This window comes from Ochotona curzoniae, unplaced genomic scaffold (genome assembly GCF_017591425.1).
Source record: "Ochotona curzoniae isolate NIBS_2020 unplaced genomic scaffold, NIBS_Ocur_1.0 contig_3819, whole genome shotgun sequence".
Lineage (NCBI taxonomy): Eukaryota > Metazoa > Chordata > Mammalia > Lagomorpha > Ochotonidae > Ochotona > Ochotona curzoniae.
The window spans coordinates 52,242,992-52,256,397 of record NW_024466004.1 but is presented as its reverse complement, the minus strand read 5'-3'; positions in this window follow the sequence as shown (position 1 = coordinate 52,256,397).

The following is a 13,406-nucleotide window of genomic DNA, read 5'->3' as shown; positions in this document are numbered from 1 at the left end:
CTATGTTGGCAAGACACTGCGCACAGGACTAAACAAGAATGGACACAAGTATCGTAACTGCTAAGCTAAATCTCATTCCCCAAAATATGTTTTTCACATGTTGACTTCAGTTCAGTTGCATGTATATGGGGAGATTAGATTACTTGAGCATATGATAATTTTATTGTTAATTTGTTTGGAGAATCTCTGTAGTGATTTCTATAATGGCTGTATCAATTCTCACACCCACTAATAATATACAAGAGGTTCTTTTTCTCCACACACTCCTCAGTATGTATTATCTTGTGTCTGTTTGAAAATAGCCATTTAAACAAGTCTGAGGTGATATGTCATTGGGCTTTCAATTAGCATTTTATTGCTGATTAATGACTCTGAACACTGTTCCATGCACCTGTTGACCATTCCTGTGCCTTCCCTGGAAACTGCTCTAAGTACAATCTATAATCTACGTATTCAAAACATCCTTCTGTCAAAGATGCACAGTTGGAATATTACTGCTTTCTAGTATACTTTTGAAAACTAGCAACAGAGGAGAGTTGAATGTTTCATTAGAATACAAACAAAACATAATTGATTACTCAAAGTACCTGATATCCTGAGGTAATTTGTTTTCCTAAGTAGAACGGTGCTTTGCTTTAAACTTAATTTATGGCATTCCCAACTTAAGAACAAATACTACTTTTGAGAGTGCAGCAAACATGAGTTTCATGAATTTGTTTTCACAGAGTCACAATCATAACTGTTCAACTTTTCAGCATACTTTAATATTTGATTTACTTGTGTGCAAAAGACAAAAATAATGCAAATACATACATTCTTTTAAGTCATTTTAATCATTTGCTTTCTTCAGCACATTCATATTTTATGCTCTTCCATTTAGTAAATTATTAGATTTTAATTTTTTAGTAAGGTGTAAGTTATAGAAATATCTTATTCTAAATGCACCATAGTAAGTTTAATTAAAAACACTGCAGAAATCATTGTAACCTTTGAATATAAGTGACAAGAGCTTTAGGGATCAGCAATCGCATGTTTTTAGAATCATAAAAGCACAGTTAGAGAACTATATTAATCAAGCCACTCAAACAATAGAGATTATAGTATTTTTAAACTATAAAACAAATGTCAAGGTTTCAAAGGAAGTAAGCATAATGTGTAATGTTTAGAGGAATGGTTAGATCAGCAATTTAGATTGATGTTGTATAAATATTCTGCAGTAAGGACAGGAAATAATTTGAATTCTGCTTTCTCTCTGAAGTTCCTCACAAGAGCATCAACATAACAATGTACTTCCGGGCCCGGCGCGGTGGCGCAAGTGGTTAAAGGTCCTCGCCTTGCACGCCCGGGATCCCATATGGGCGCCGGTTCTAATCCCGGCAGCCCCGGCTTCCCTTCCAGCTCCCTGCCTGTGGCCCGGGAAAGCAGTCGAGGATGGCCCAAAGCTTTGGGACCCTGCACCCGCGTGGGAGACCCGGAAGAGGCTCCTGGCTTCGGATCGGCATAGTATCGGCCCGTTGCGCTCACTTGGGGAGTGAATCATCGGACGGAAGATCTTCCTCTCTGTCTCTCCTCTCTGTATATCCGCCTTTCCAATGAAAACATAATAAAAATAAATCTTTAAAAAAAAAACAATGTACTTCCAACACAAAGACTCAAAGTTCAGAGATTCTTTCTGCAGACAAACTGAGAGCTCTATAAGAAGGAACTTCTGGTATCAACACAGAAAGAGTAGCTGATGGAAGGAAAAGAAAGAAGGAAAGAAAAAAGGTTTATTGAACGATTGATTATCTCTCTATTAGACATGATGTTTTCATCTTTGTATCTTTATATGTTAGTTAATTTCATCTTTACTATCTTTAGCTGAAACTCCTTTCAAATAGAATATACAAATACTAATACACAAAGTAAGAGAAAACTATTTTTCTTTGAGTTATGGTGAAAAGATTGTGGTTGACTAAGTTTATTGTTCATTGAAGAAGTAGACTAAGTGAAGAATAGCTATGACTTATTATAAAGATTTGTTTACTTAAAATGCAAGCAGATGGGCCCAGCACATTTGCCTAGCTGCTAAAGTCCTCGCCTTGCACAAGCCAAGATACCATATGGGTGCTGGTTCTATTCTTGGAGGCTCCACTTGCCATGAAACTCCCTGCTTGTGGCCTGGGAAAGCAGTCAAGGATGGCACAAAGCCTTGGGACCCTGCGCCCATGTGGGAGACCCAGAAGAACTCCTGGTTCCTGGCTTTGGTTTATTGTTCCAGCCATTGTGGCCACTTGGGGACTGAATCATTGAACAGAAGATCTTCCTGTTTCTCCTCCTATCTGTATCTCTGCCTTTCAATAAAAATAAATAAATCTTTTTTTTTTAAATGTAAGAGGAAACTGAGGGTAAGTGATAAATGGAGAGGACAGAGCAAAGAGAGAGTGAGAGATAGAGCGAGTGAGTGAGAGCAAAGAGAGAGAGAGAGAGAGACAGAGACAGAGAGAGAGAGAGAGACAGAAAGAGAGAGTTGAAGAGCTCTTTCATTCACTGGTTTACTCCCTAAGTGGCTGCAACTATCAGGGATGGGTCCAGGAGGAGCCTGGGACCAACAGCTTCATTCTGCTCTCCCTCAGTGCTTGGGCCATTTTCTACTCGTGCTGTCTCCTGAGGCACGCTAGCAGAAAGCCGGATCAGAAACATTCCAGCCAGGACTTGAGCCAGCACCCTGACACAGGATGCAGGCATCGTAGGCAGCAGCTTAACATTCTGAGCCTAGATCTTGGTTCCAAAGAGTCTCCTTATTCTAATTCTTGTATGTGTGTGTCTGCAGAAAACGGTACACCAAGATCAGAGATTAAATTATTTTATCATGGAATTCTGCAACTAATTAGTCAAAACAGTGCACAGTGATTTTATTATTTTCAATAATAATAATAATAATAATAATAATAAATCTTTAAAAGAAAAAAAAAAAGATTTCCAGAGTCTTGCTAACTGATAAAGCTTATGGAAGTTTCTGCATAGTAGGGGTTTATTAGTGGCTGATTGCTCTGGCATGAAACACATAACTGATGTTAACTTTTTCTTTTCCAGTTACTCCTTTTCCAGAGGTGAAACTTGTAGTCCAGAGTTCCAAAAGAATGAAATGTGACTTCAGCGGATCACATTATTAGCATAAACTATCTGTCAAGGTCCTAGGCCCAGGATATTCAAAAAGTCTCATTACGCAGGCCATTCCAGGGACTTAGAGGCCAGCTTTCTGGAGCAGTTCAGGGACTAGTCAGAGAAACCTTTTTAATAGACCTATTGTGACTGCCTGGCCTGGCGAGCTAACCGTTTTGTGCATGACAAAAAGGCTACACATATTTCTTTGGTTCTTGCCATCACTGCCAGAGAATTTATATAGCACATTATTTTATGTGTTTAAGTTATATGTTTCTTTATTGAAGAGTTATTATTATAACCCTTGGTCAGTGTTGTTAAGAGGAGAGTATATAGAAAAGTAAGCTGTGGTATAAAATCCAGGTCAGAATGTAGCCTCCCGGGGCAATTTTGAGACTATTGATGAGTTTAAGATGCAAATCACCATTCAGGGACCACCAAGAGTTGCACATAGTATAACTGGAATCCTACAATTAGTCAGAAAAATATAGAACATATGTGTTCAGGTGCAGGAATAATTAAGAAAAAAAATGATCTTGTTAGCAAACATGTATAATTTGGAGGTAGTCTTCAAAGGAACTTGGTTATACTCAAGCAAAACAGCAAATTAAGGCTTGGCGTATCCTTAAACCAGGGGAGGATCAGGCCATTAGTGTCATAATTCTGTTGTAATAAATCACTGGGATTTCAAAATCTTATAATAACATAGATTTATTATTTCATAGGTATCAAAATCAAACGTGTGCGAATGACTCTCAGGGGGCTAACATTAAGGAATGCGTTCGCCTCCATAGCTTTTGGAAGTTCCAGGGAGAAAGCATTATTTTTAATGCTATCCAGAGAACGACTGCATTCATTGGCCCTTGGCTTTTTTCTCCAGTTACAGAGGGGTAGTGATCCAGCCTTTTCTCAGTCATAATATGTTGCTGTGAATCTGGCATTCTTGTTTCTACCTTTCCTTTCAAGAACCTTCCAATCACATTGGATCTACATGAATAAGTCAAGGCAACCTGCCCCCTTGCCATCTATTCAGACTGTGGTGAATCTGTCACATTGACTGTGACAGCAGCATCACACACAATTGCCTGTTAAAGCCACATATGCTCCACTTCTGATCCAGCTCCCTGCTATTACGCCTGGTAAAGTCATGGAAGATTCCCTAAATACTTTACACCCATGTCAGAGACCAGATGAAATTCGTGGCTCCTGGTTTGGGACTGGCCAGTATTCACGTGTTGTCGCCAATTGGAGAGTGAACTAGTGGATGGGAGAACTCTGTGTGTCCTGCCCTGTCTCACACTGTGACACTGCCTTTCAAAAAAAAAAAATAAATAAAAAATAAAATTTAAAAAAAGATACTAACACATTTGTGAGGTCTTTTTGCCTTGTAAAATAAACTCTTGAAGGATTTAAGATTATTGGTTTGTATGTTGGGGGAGGGTTAACAGGAATAACAGCATCCACAGAAACAGCTGGAGTACAAGGAAGCCTATAGCAAATGCTATCTTTCAATATGTATAGCCCACTGGGGACCTAAAAGAATGTAGTTACAACTTCATTTATCCAGGAGGTTGATTTTCCTGAAATCCGATCAATACTTAATAGAAGTTCATCCTTAGTTTTGTGGGTTCAAGAAATCAATGGTCGATAGTAATTCATGTGCTTATAGTAAGGACCGGTTCAATCCAACAAGCACCTAAAGCAATGGGTTTTATAGATTTCATTTATTTTGGAAAGGAATGACATGTTTACAACATCAGTCATTTGCCAAAACAAGTATTTTTGTTATTTTTACACTTCTCTCCATGGCTGCACTAAGTCTGGTCATCTCCAGTGAGGAAGATAAATCTAAATGTTCATCAAAAAGTTTCAGGAAGTATTCTCTCAGACATAAAGTATGAATTTGAATTTTTTTTAAAAGCCAACACATTCTAAACTTCAGAAAATCGATATATTCTTTTACAATGTGAAATACCTGTGCCTACTGACTAAAATTTTCATGACCATAATGACTAATCTATTATCATATTTGTAATTCAGACTATTATCTGTCCCACATGGCTAAACAAACACAAGGGTAATAGCTAGGATTTTATATATAGGAATGAGAAAGAAGAATATTTCTCGAAGAGAAATGTGAAAGTCAATGAAATATTTTCTTTCTAAATCAGCAATGGGACATCCACGTTATATTTGAAATATTTTTAGATGAATGCGTTCCTATTTAGAGATGCTAAAACCACTAATGTAGTGGTGACCTGTTTTCATAAACTTAACTCCCATAAATTTCTTTAATGTTTTTTACAAATACTTAAAGCTGAAAATAAATCAAAGGGATGACAACGTTAGGAAACAACTTGGATTTGTGCCTTTCTGTCCCCCTCAATCCCTGACCCACATAGTTGATTTTCTGACAGTGTAATTACTGACCATTTCCACAAGTATATCTCGCTGTATATTGGCCTTTTAAACTTCTTGTATGCTTCCTTAATAGTAAGGTAGAAAAACATACCTCTATACATCTAAGAAAAAGAAATGGTGATTGGGTTATAGGGTAAACCAGGAAATACATTTGTCAAGAAATTATCTATTATTAGTCAGTAATGTAATTATCTTAGTTTACAGATAATTCTCCTGGCTATATTAAGAAAAACTGGAGGTCCAGGAAGAAATTGTCTCCTCACAAGTTTCAAAGTGAAATTATTAGCTCTTACTTTAGTCGACAAAATTCCAGATCTTAAAAAATGATTTCAGTGATGGTTCTTTCTTTGAGTGTATCACTGAGTTAAAAGCTAAAGAGATAATTTTGTACCAATTCACTCTCCTCATAGCTGTGTCCTTTCTCTAAATGCTTAAAAGGCAATGTAACAAAATTATATTGCATTGGATTTGAAGTTTTGGGTTCATCATAATCAAAGTTCTAATTATACCTGATGAGTATGTCAAGCTTTTCTCAAATTTATCTTTTTGTAAATTAGAGACAGTTGATTTTTGTCCTGATGTTTCAAAAATGGAGCAACAGCAAATATTAGCACCTAGATCTGTGTATACAGACATTTTTCTGACAATGAACAAGCTCCAATGTGCAATGGAAGGCCTTTGAAGCAAACATTAGAATATTCACAAAAAATAAAAATATTGACCTTGCACTTAATATATACATATTTAAATAGCCATGTTGGGTTTGAAATTTCAATTTGAGGATTTAGAAGCCAATAAGAAGCAGTAAACAATGCTGAGAGCATCTCAATACAACTACAGGTTTTCTTAACTTTTTTCAAATAAAAATTTGGTTTCAAACTGTGATTTATTAGAATACAATAATTACCTATTTTAACATATTTTACATATGTTGTACAAATGTGAGAATGAAGTAAGTTTAAATAACAACCTGTATAATGTTGAATTTCAAACTTTGATGAGCAACATTTCCACATTATCTATTATATTTATAGCATATTCAAAACAAATATAAAATACGACATGATGATGGTGATGGTTATAGTCGTTGCCATTACTGTGATAATTTCACAGGTGTATGCATACACCCAAACTCCTAAAATTGCATTATTAAGTACATACAATTTTATGTTTATAAATTACACCTCACAAAAATTGGCAAAAAGAATCAGATGTTATTAAAACTAATACCATAAAGGGAAGTAACTTGTTTTTTGCAAGACCAGGCTCCTTTTTGCTATACCATTAATGTTTAATGGTAAAAGCAGGGAAACACATATCATGGAATTTCTTCATAATGTTAGACATAGAAATGTTTTTATGACAATTTTTTCAACGGTTGGAAGATAAGTTTGTTATCTTTTTGGTAATTAAAAAACAATAACACATGCAATTTTAATAACCCTGAAGATTCATATATATGTTTTTAATAGTGTCATGTTGTGAGCCATTGTACAATGTTGTATGCAGCAGTAAAATGATATTTACATATTTTAAATCATTCGTATGAATTGTAATTCAAAGTCTTGTCCTCTTGTGTGTGAAGATTCCATCACAATGATGTCACTTTGGCATTTAACAAACCAAAATTAACTGAATATCTTACTCCACAGTTCTATCTGTTTATGAGTTCTCTCTTGCTTTCTCTCTGTGCCTTTGGCTACAATTAATTCCTATTTGCTGTTTCAGTACAGTATTGTGACTGACATAGGGCCCATGGTGTGGAATACATATAGTGTTGATTTGCATCAGTCTCTCAAGTGATTCTTTATGGTCTTTTTTTTGTATTTGTTTGCATTTCTTTATGGTCTGGATGGTCTGATGACTCATTGGAGTAGAGAGAGCTTGAGGAACAGCCTAGTTATTGCAGGTAGATTCAGGAGATGGGAGTCCTTAAGCCACTGAATTTCAATGTTTATTAACTGTAGCAACCAGCATTTCCTTAACCAACAAAGAATACTATCATTAAATTTTTCTCACTTCATACTTTAAAAACAACGTAGATTTTGTTTACAATTATTTCACTTTTTTCAGAAATAAACAAGACAAATAAACAGAAGAGCAGAATACATTAAGATGACGTTCCTTCAATATTTATGCAGAAAAATAAGTGTGACATATCTGCAATGAGTCATGTGGTTCTCCTTTTTATCATATTTTTGTCCCTAGTAAGCCTGTACCAACTTCCATAAATAATCGTATCATCAGTTTTCTAGCTATCTTTATTTAATGATGCCTAAAACAAAGCTAACAAATCTCCCCCTATCTTCTGATTGTTAACTTGTGTTAGCAGGGCACACTGTCATAATAGATTAAAAGTGTTAAATAACTTACAGAATTCAGTGTTCCTTTGGAAATATCACTAGCATTTTTTTAACTTTAATTTTACTTTAAAATTAGCTTTAGTTTTTGGACATAATATATAAAAAATATATATATATATAAAAAATTAAAAGCCTTGTCTTATTTTTTTGTTAATCTAAAATTAATAACAAATAAAACAAGCTTTCTTCTGAGATTACTGAGAATCTCAAAGTGGGAAGTAATTTTATTGTGTGATGGTGAAGGAATTCTTCAAAGCCCATTTCTTCCACCTTTCTAACCATCTGGTTTTGGTTTTAAGGCTTCAGTAAGCAAAGGCCAGCATTTCTATGGGAAGCAGCGCAGCAAAATGTATGTTCACACTGTTTGAGACACAGAGCTCATCTTGGTCATGATGAAATGAAATTTGGAATATATAGCAAGATATACTTAAATCAGTTTCTGCCCTAAGAAATCAATCCTGTTAGCTCACATTTGCTGATGACACTTCATCCACGTATATGGGATGCTATGTCACTACCTGGATATCAAGGAGTTGAATAGGTCATAGGATACTGCCTAGATGAAACCAGCTCTTATTTTACAAATACATTAAAAGTGTGAAATTTTGTCTTGGATTATCAGATAAATATACAAATCAAAATTTTGTCCTTTAACATTTGCTTAACCATCTTTGAGATATCAATTCTAATTCTACATTTATCCCAGTTCTACATTTCCAGGGCATCATTGACATAAAATGTTGATAGAATGTGTTTAAAACAATGTGGATCATTGGTTTTCTAACTGCTGTGGAAATTAGAATCACTTGGGAAATCTTAAAACTTCCAAAGCATAGGTCACAGCCAGGAACAAGTAAAGCAAAGTTTCTCAGGACCAGGCATTTACCAGAAATGTTTCAATGCCCCGGATGAATTTAAGCTGAAGAGACTTAGGGAAATGTCCAGATCTAAAAGTTTTCATGGTGATGGTGATGGGTTTCTATATCAACTTGTAAACAGATGCTCTGTCTAAACTTTCTACATTTCAGAAAGTTTTGTTGATGCATATTATCTTAATCCCAATGTGATAGATATAACATTAAAAGCATAGAAGTTAATTGCAGCCTTATCAACCAAAGACAATTATGACAAAAAGATTGACTTCTATTTTCAAAAGGCTTAGTTATAGATAAAGTTATGTGTTTATGTGCTTGGAAGTAGTTGCTATAACTTTTATGATGGCATTTTGTTATGTAGCTTTTTATTTACCAATTTATAAAATCAAATGATTTACTTTTAAATGCTGCTGTAATGCAGTCTTATTCTGTAGTTCTTCTGAAAACACTTCTAGAAAATGGGGTCTTTTTGTTTGTTTTCCTATTTTTTTTTAACTTTTTGCTTTGTCTGTCACAAAGCTCTTTTTTTTTTTTTGCTAAAAAGAAAAAAGATGAAGGTGAACAATATTAAAAGTGCTTATTTACATATGTGAAAATGGGATCTTTCCAAGGCCAGTGGTATGACAACTGCACTAATGGTGGTCAGTCCACATGGCTCAGGTTTGACTCTCAGTTGCTCCACTTTCAGTCCAGCCTCCTGTTGCTGCATCTGTGAGAGCAACAGGAGACGATACAAATGCTCGTTTCCCTGCAACCATGGAAAGGCCTAGATGGGACTTCTCCATCCTGGTTTTGGCCTGACATAACCTTGGGCATTGCAAGCATTTAGGGAGTGAAAAGAGCAGATTAAAATCTCTCTCTAACTCTCTTGCTTTCTCTTCATATTCCTGCTTCCTGCCCGCCCCCCACCTCTTTCTGCAACAATGCCTTTCTCATCAATATGGCTGGGTCATATGGCAGGTGTATTTTTCAGATTTCTAAGGAATTTTGATACTGACTTCCAAAATGATTATACTAATTTATATTCCCACCAACAGAGGATGATTATTCCCTACTTACCATGGCCATGCCAGCATTTCTTATTTTTTGAGTTTCTGAGGATAGCAATTCTAACTGGGATGAATGAAAACTTCATAGTGAATTTTATTTGTATTTACCTGTTGGCTAATGATCCTGAATATTTTTTCCATATGTCCATAAGCCTTTTATTTTTTCATCCTTCTGAAAATGTCGGAGTATGTCTTTGCCTACTTATTAGCTTGATTGTTTTGTTCTTAAACTGCTTGAGTTTTATTTCAATTTGAATGTTAGTCCTTTTGTAGTTGCAGCTTTCACATATTTCCCATTCTGTTGGCTGCCTCTTTATTTTGTTGAGTGTTTTTTTCAGTAGTACAGTAACTTCTCAGTTTGATGTAATCCCATTTGTCTCCTTTTCACTTTTATTGTCTTTACTTCTGGGGTCTTTTTCATCTTTGTCTAGGCAATGACCTTCAGTTTCTCCAATATTTTCCTTCAGTGATTTGGTGATATCAGGTCAGATTTAGATCTTTATCCATTTTCAGTTGACTTTTATGTAAGGGGCAAGGTAGGGGTTTGTTTCATACTTCCATGTATAAATTCAATTTTATCAAACTGAATTGTACCAAAACTATTTGTTGAATAGACTATCCTTTCTCTATTGATTGATTTTCACTCAGCTGCTAAAGATTTGTTTATTATAGTGGTATGGATAATTTTCTATTCTGCTCCCATTTGCCTATTGTACCTTTTATGACAGTATCAGGCTTTTTATGCTTTATTTATGTAAAAGGAGGAAATTTCACTATACATATTTAGACACAAAGCAATACTTTTTATTTTTTTAAGATTTTTTTTAATTGGAAATGCAGATTTATGGAGAGAAGGAGAGACAGAAAGGAAGATCTTCCATCCACTGGATTACTTGCCATGTGGGGGCAGTGTAAATGTTAAAGAACTGGAACTTAACTGAATCTAAGCCAAGAGCCAGGAGCCAGGAGCCAGGAGCCAGGAGCCAGGAGCCAGGAGTCTCTTCTTGGTTTCCCACAGAGATGCAGGAATCCCAAGGCTTTGGGCCATCCTCAACTGCTTTCCAAGACCACAAGCAGGGAGCTGGGAGAGAAGTGGAGTAGATGGAATGCTAACTGGTACCCATATTGGATTTTGGAGTTTACAAGAGAACGGTTTAACCACTAGGCTCCTACGTCAAAACACAAAGCAGTACTTCTTACTTTACCCTTTCCCAGCTCACATTTTACATCCACCTTCTTCCTTTCTTATTTATTCTTTTATTTTGTAGTTTTACATTGCCATACTTTCATTTCACTTCAATCACAGGCTTATCATTCTGTTAATTAAAGATATCAATGCAAAGAAATGTACCAGGCTTTTGATTCTAACTGTTCTGTTGTATGTTTTGAAATCTGGTGTTATGATGCCCCTGACATTTTTTTATGGTTATTGCTAAATAATACTTATAGCTACTTGAGGTTTCTTATGTTTCCATATAATTTTTATCATTATTCCTAGATTTGAGAAGAATGTTCTTGATATTTTAAATTTTAATTTGCAAATTTCTGTAGGTTATACGAACATTTTGGTATTAGTAAAATCTGTGGATGTAGAAGATTTTTTCTGTTTTCTGTATATATTCTAATTTTCTTTAATATTTTCTTATTTTTATTATAGAAGTCTTTCATGCTTTGCTGAAAAGAGTGCATACTTTATCCCAAATATGTCATATTTTCCCTGTTCTGTGATAACCAAAACATAGAGCACAAAGAATGCAATGTATGTGGTTGTGATTTGCTATCTGGGATTGATTATTTTTTGCAAGCTTAATCTACACCCCTGATGGACGCTAGGCCTTTTTAATTTTTGTATTTGTTTTATTTGCTATTTGTTGATATCTTTATCTAATGTTGTCTAAGCCTCTGATTGTGAAGTAAAATGAAAATATGTCATTGAAAAAAATCAGAGGAAAATAGAAATGAGGAGGGGGGGATGGATGGGGGAATGTGAGCAGGTGGGGGAGGATAGACTGGGCACTGTTGTCATACTCCTAATTCTATATTATGAAATATGCAAAATTTGTCTCTTTAAGTAGAAAAAGAAGAAAATAATATGTATATTGTATAGCTGAAGGCTAAAATGTTCTACACGTATCAATTAGGTCCGTTTGGTTCATGGTGTAAATTAGTTGTCCTGCTTCTTCATTGATTTTATATGATTTTATAATATAGTTCCATAGGCTCTGGGATTTCCCTTATTCCCTCGCCAAGTCCACTACCCTGACTGATTTCCCTTATCTTACTACAATAATGTAATTCTTCATAAGTAGTCATATATCTTTCACTGCTGGCATGGACAATGACAGAAAGTCCAGCATCCTATTGTCAAGACATACTTAACAGTTTCATTGGAAGCCCATCTTTGATCTGGAAGTAGAGATGCACACTGCTTTGTATCCTCACATTTGGATATGACAGTCTCTATTACAAAGTTACTACACATCCCCTAATATATAAAAAAGAATTAAAACAAAATCAACAAGAAAAACAGAAATTTACAATGTCATGAAATTAAATAGAGTGCTACTAAAAGACTAAGGTGTGTCACTGAAGAAATGAAAAAGAATCTGACTTTCCAATAAACAAATCTTTAAAAAAAAAAGAAATGAAAAAGAAAATCAAGAACCTTCTTGAAGAAAATGATGTTACTGAATGAGTTATGAGTAAGTGAAGAATTTAATATGAGAAAAAACCCTTTTTGTCTAGAAGATCTGTGCATTAATAAAAGTAAATATTAAAACTACTACATCAGAATCGCCTGAAGGGATGCAGAACCTGTTCATGGCTCCACCTTTAGGTCTGGATTCTGCATTCTTGGCTTCTGATTTGTATTTCTGACAAATTCCCAAGAAATAGTTATGATACAGGGCCTGGTGAGATGGCTCAAAGGCTAAATCTTTTCCTTGCAAATGCCAGGACACCACATGAGTGCCTATTTTCACAACCCAGCTACTCTACTTCCCATTCAATTCCCTTCTTGTTGTCTGGGAAAACAGAAGAGGATGGCCCAAAGACTTGGGATGCTACACCCACATGAAAAATCTGGAAGATGCTCCGGGCTTTGGATGAGCTCAATAATGGCTGTTGCAACAATTAGGAGAGTAAATACAGTGGATGGAAGATCTGTTTCTCCTTCTCTCTATTAATCTGATTTGCTTTTCAATATATAAATAAATATTTTTAAAAAATACTGTGAGGGCATATTAGTGGACCATTGTAGAATATTTTAGGGAAAGTTTTTTTTTATTATTATTCCATCAATTTCAATAATTTCTTTATAGTTTTTTTTCCAATCAGTGTGTTGGCCTAATTAATATCCATCTTGAATTACACATTTCTTCATTTGTGCAACATCACCAAAAGTAACCTACACTGAGAACTCAACTGCTGAGAAGTTCAACCTTACAAAAATTTCATCTTAACGAATTGATAAACACAACTGGCACCATGGCATAGCAGTTAATTTTCTATGTGCAAGTACTGGTATCCCGTATGGGTGCTGGTTCATGTCCTGA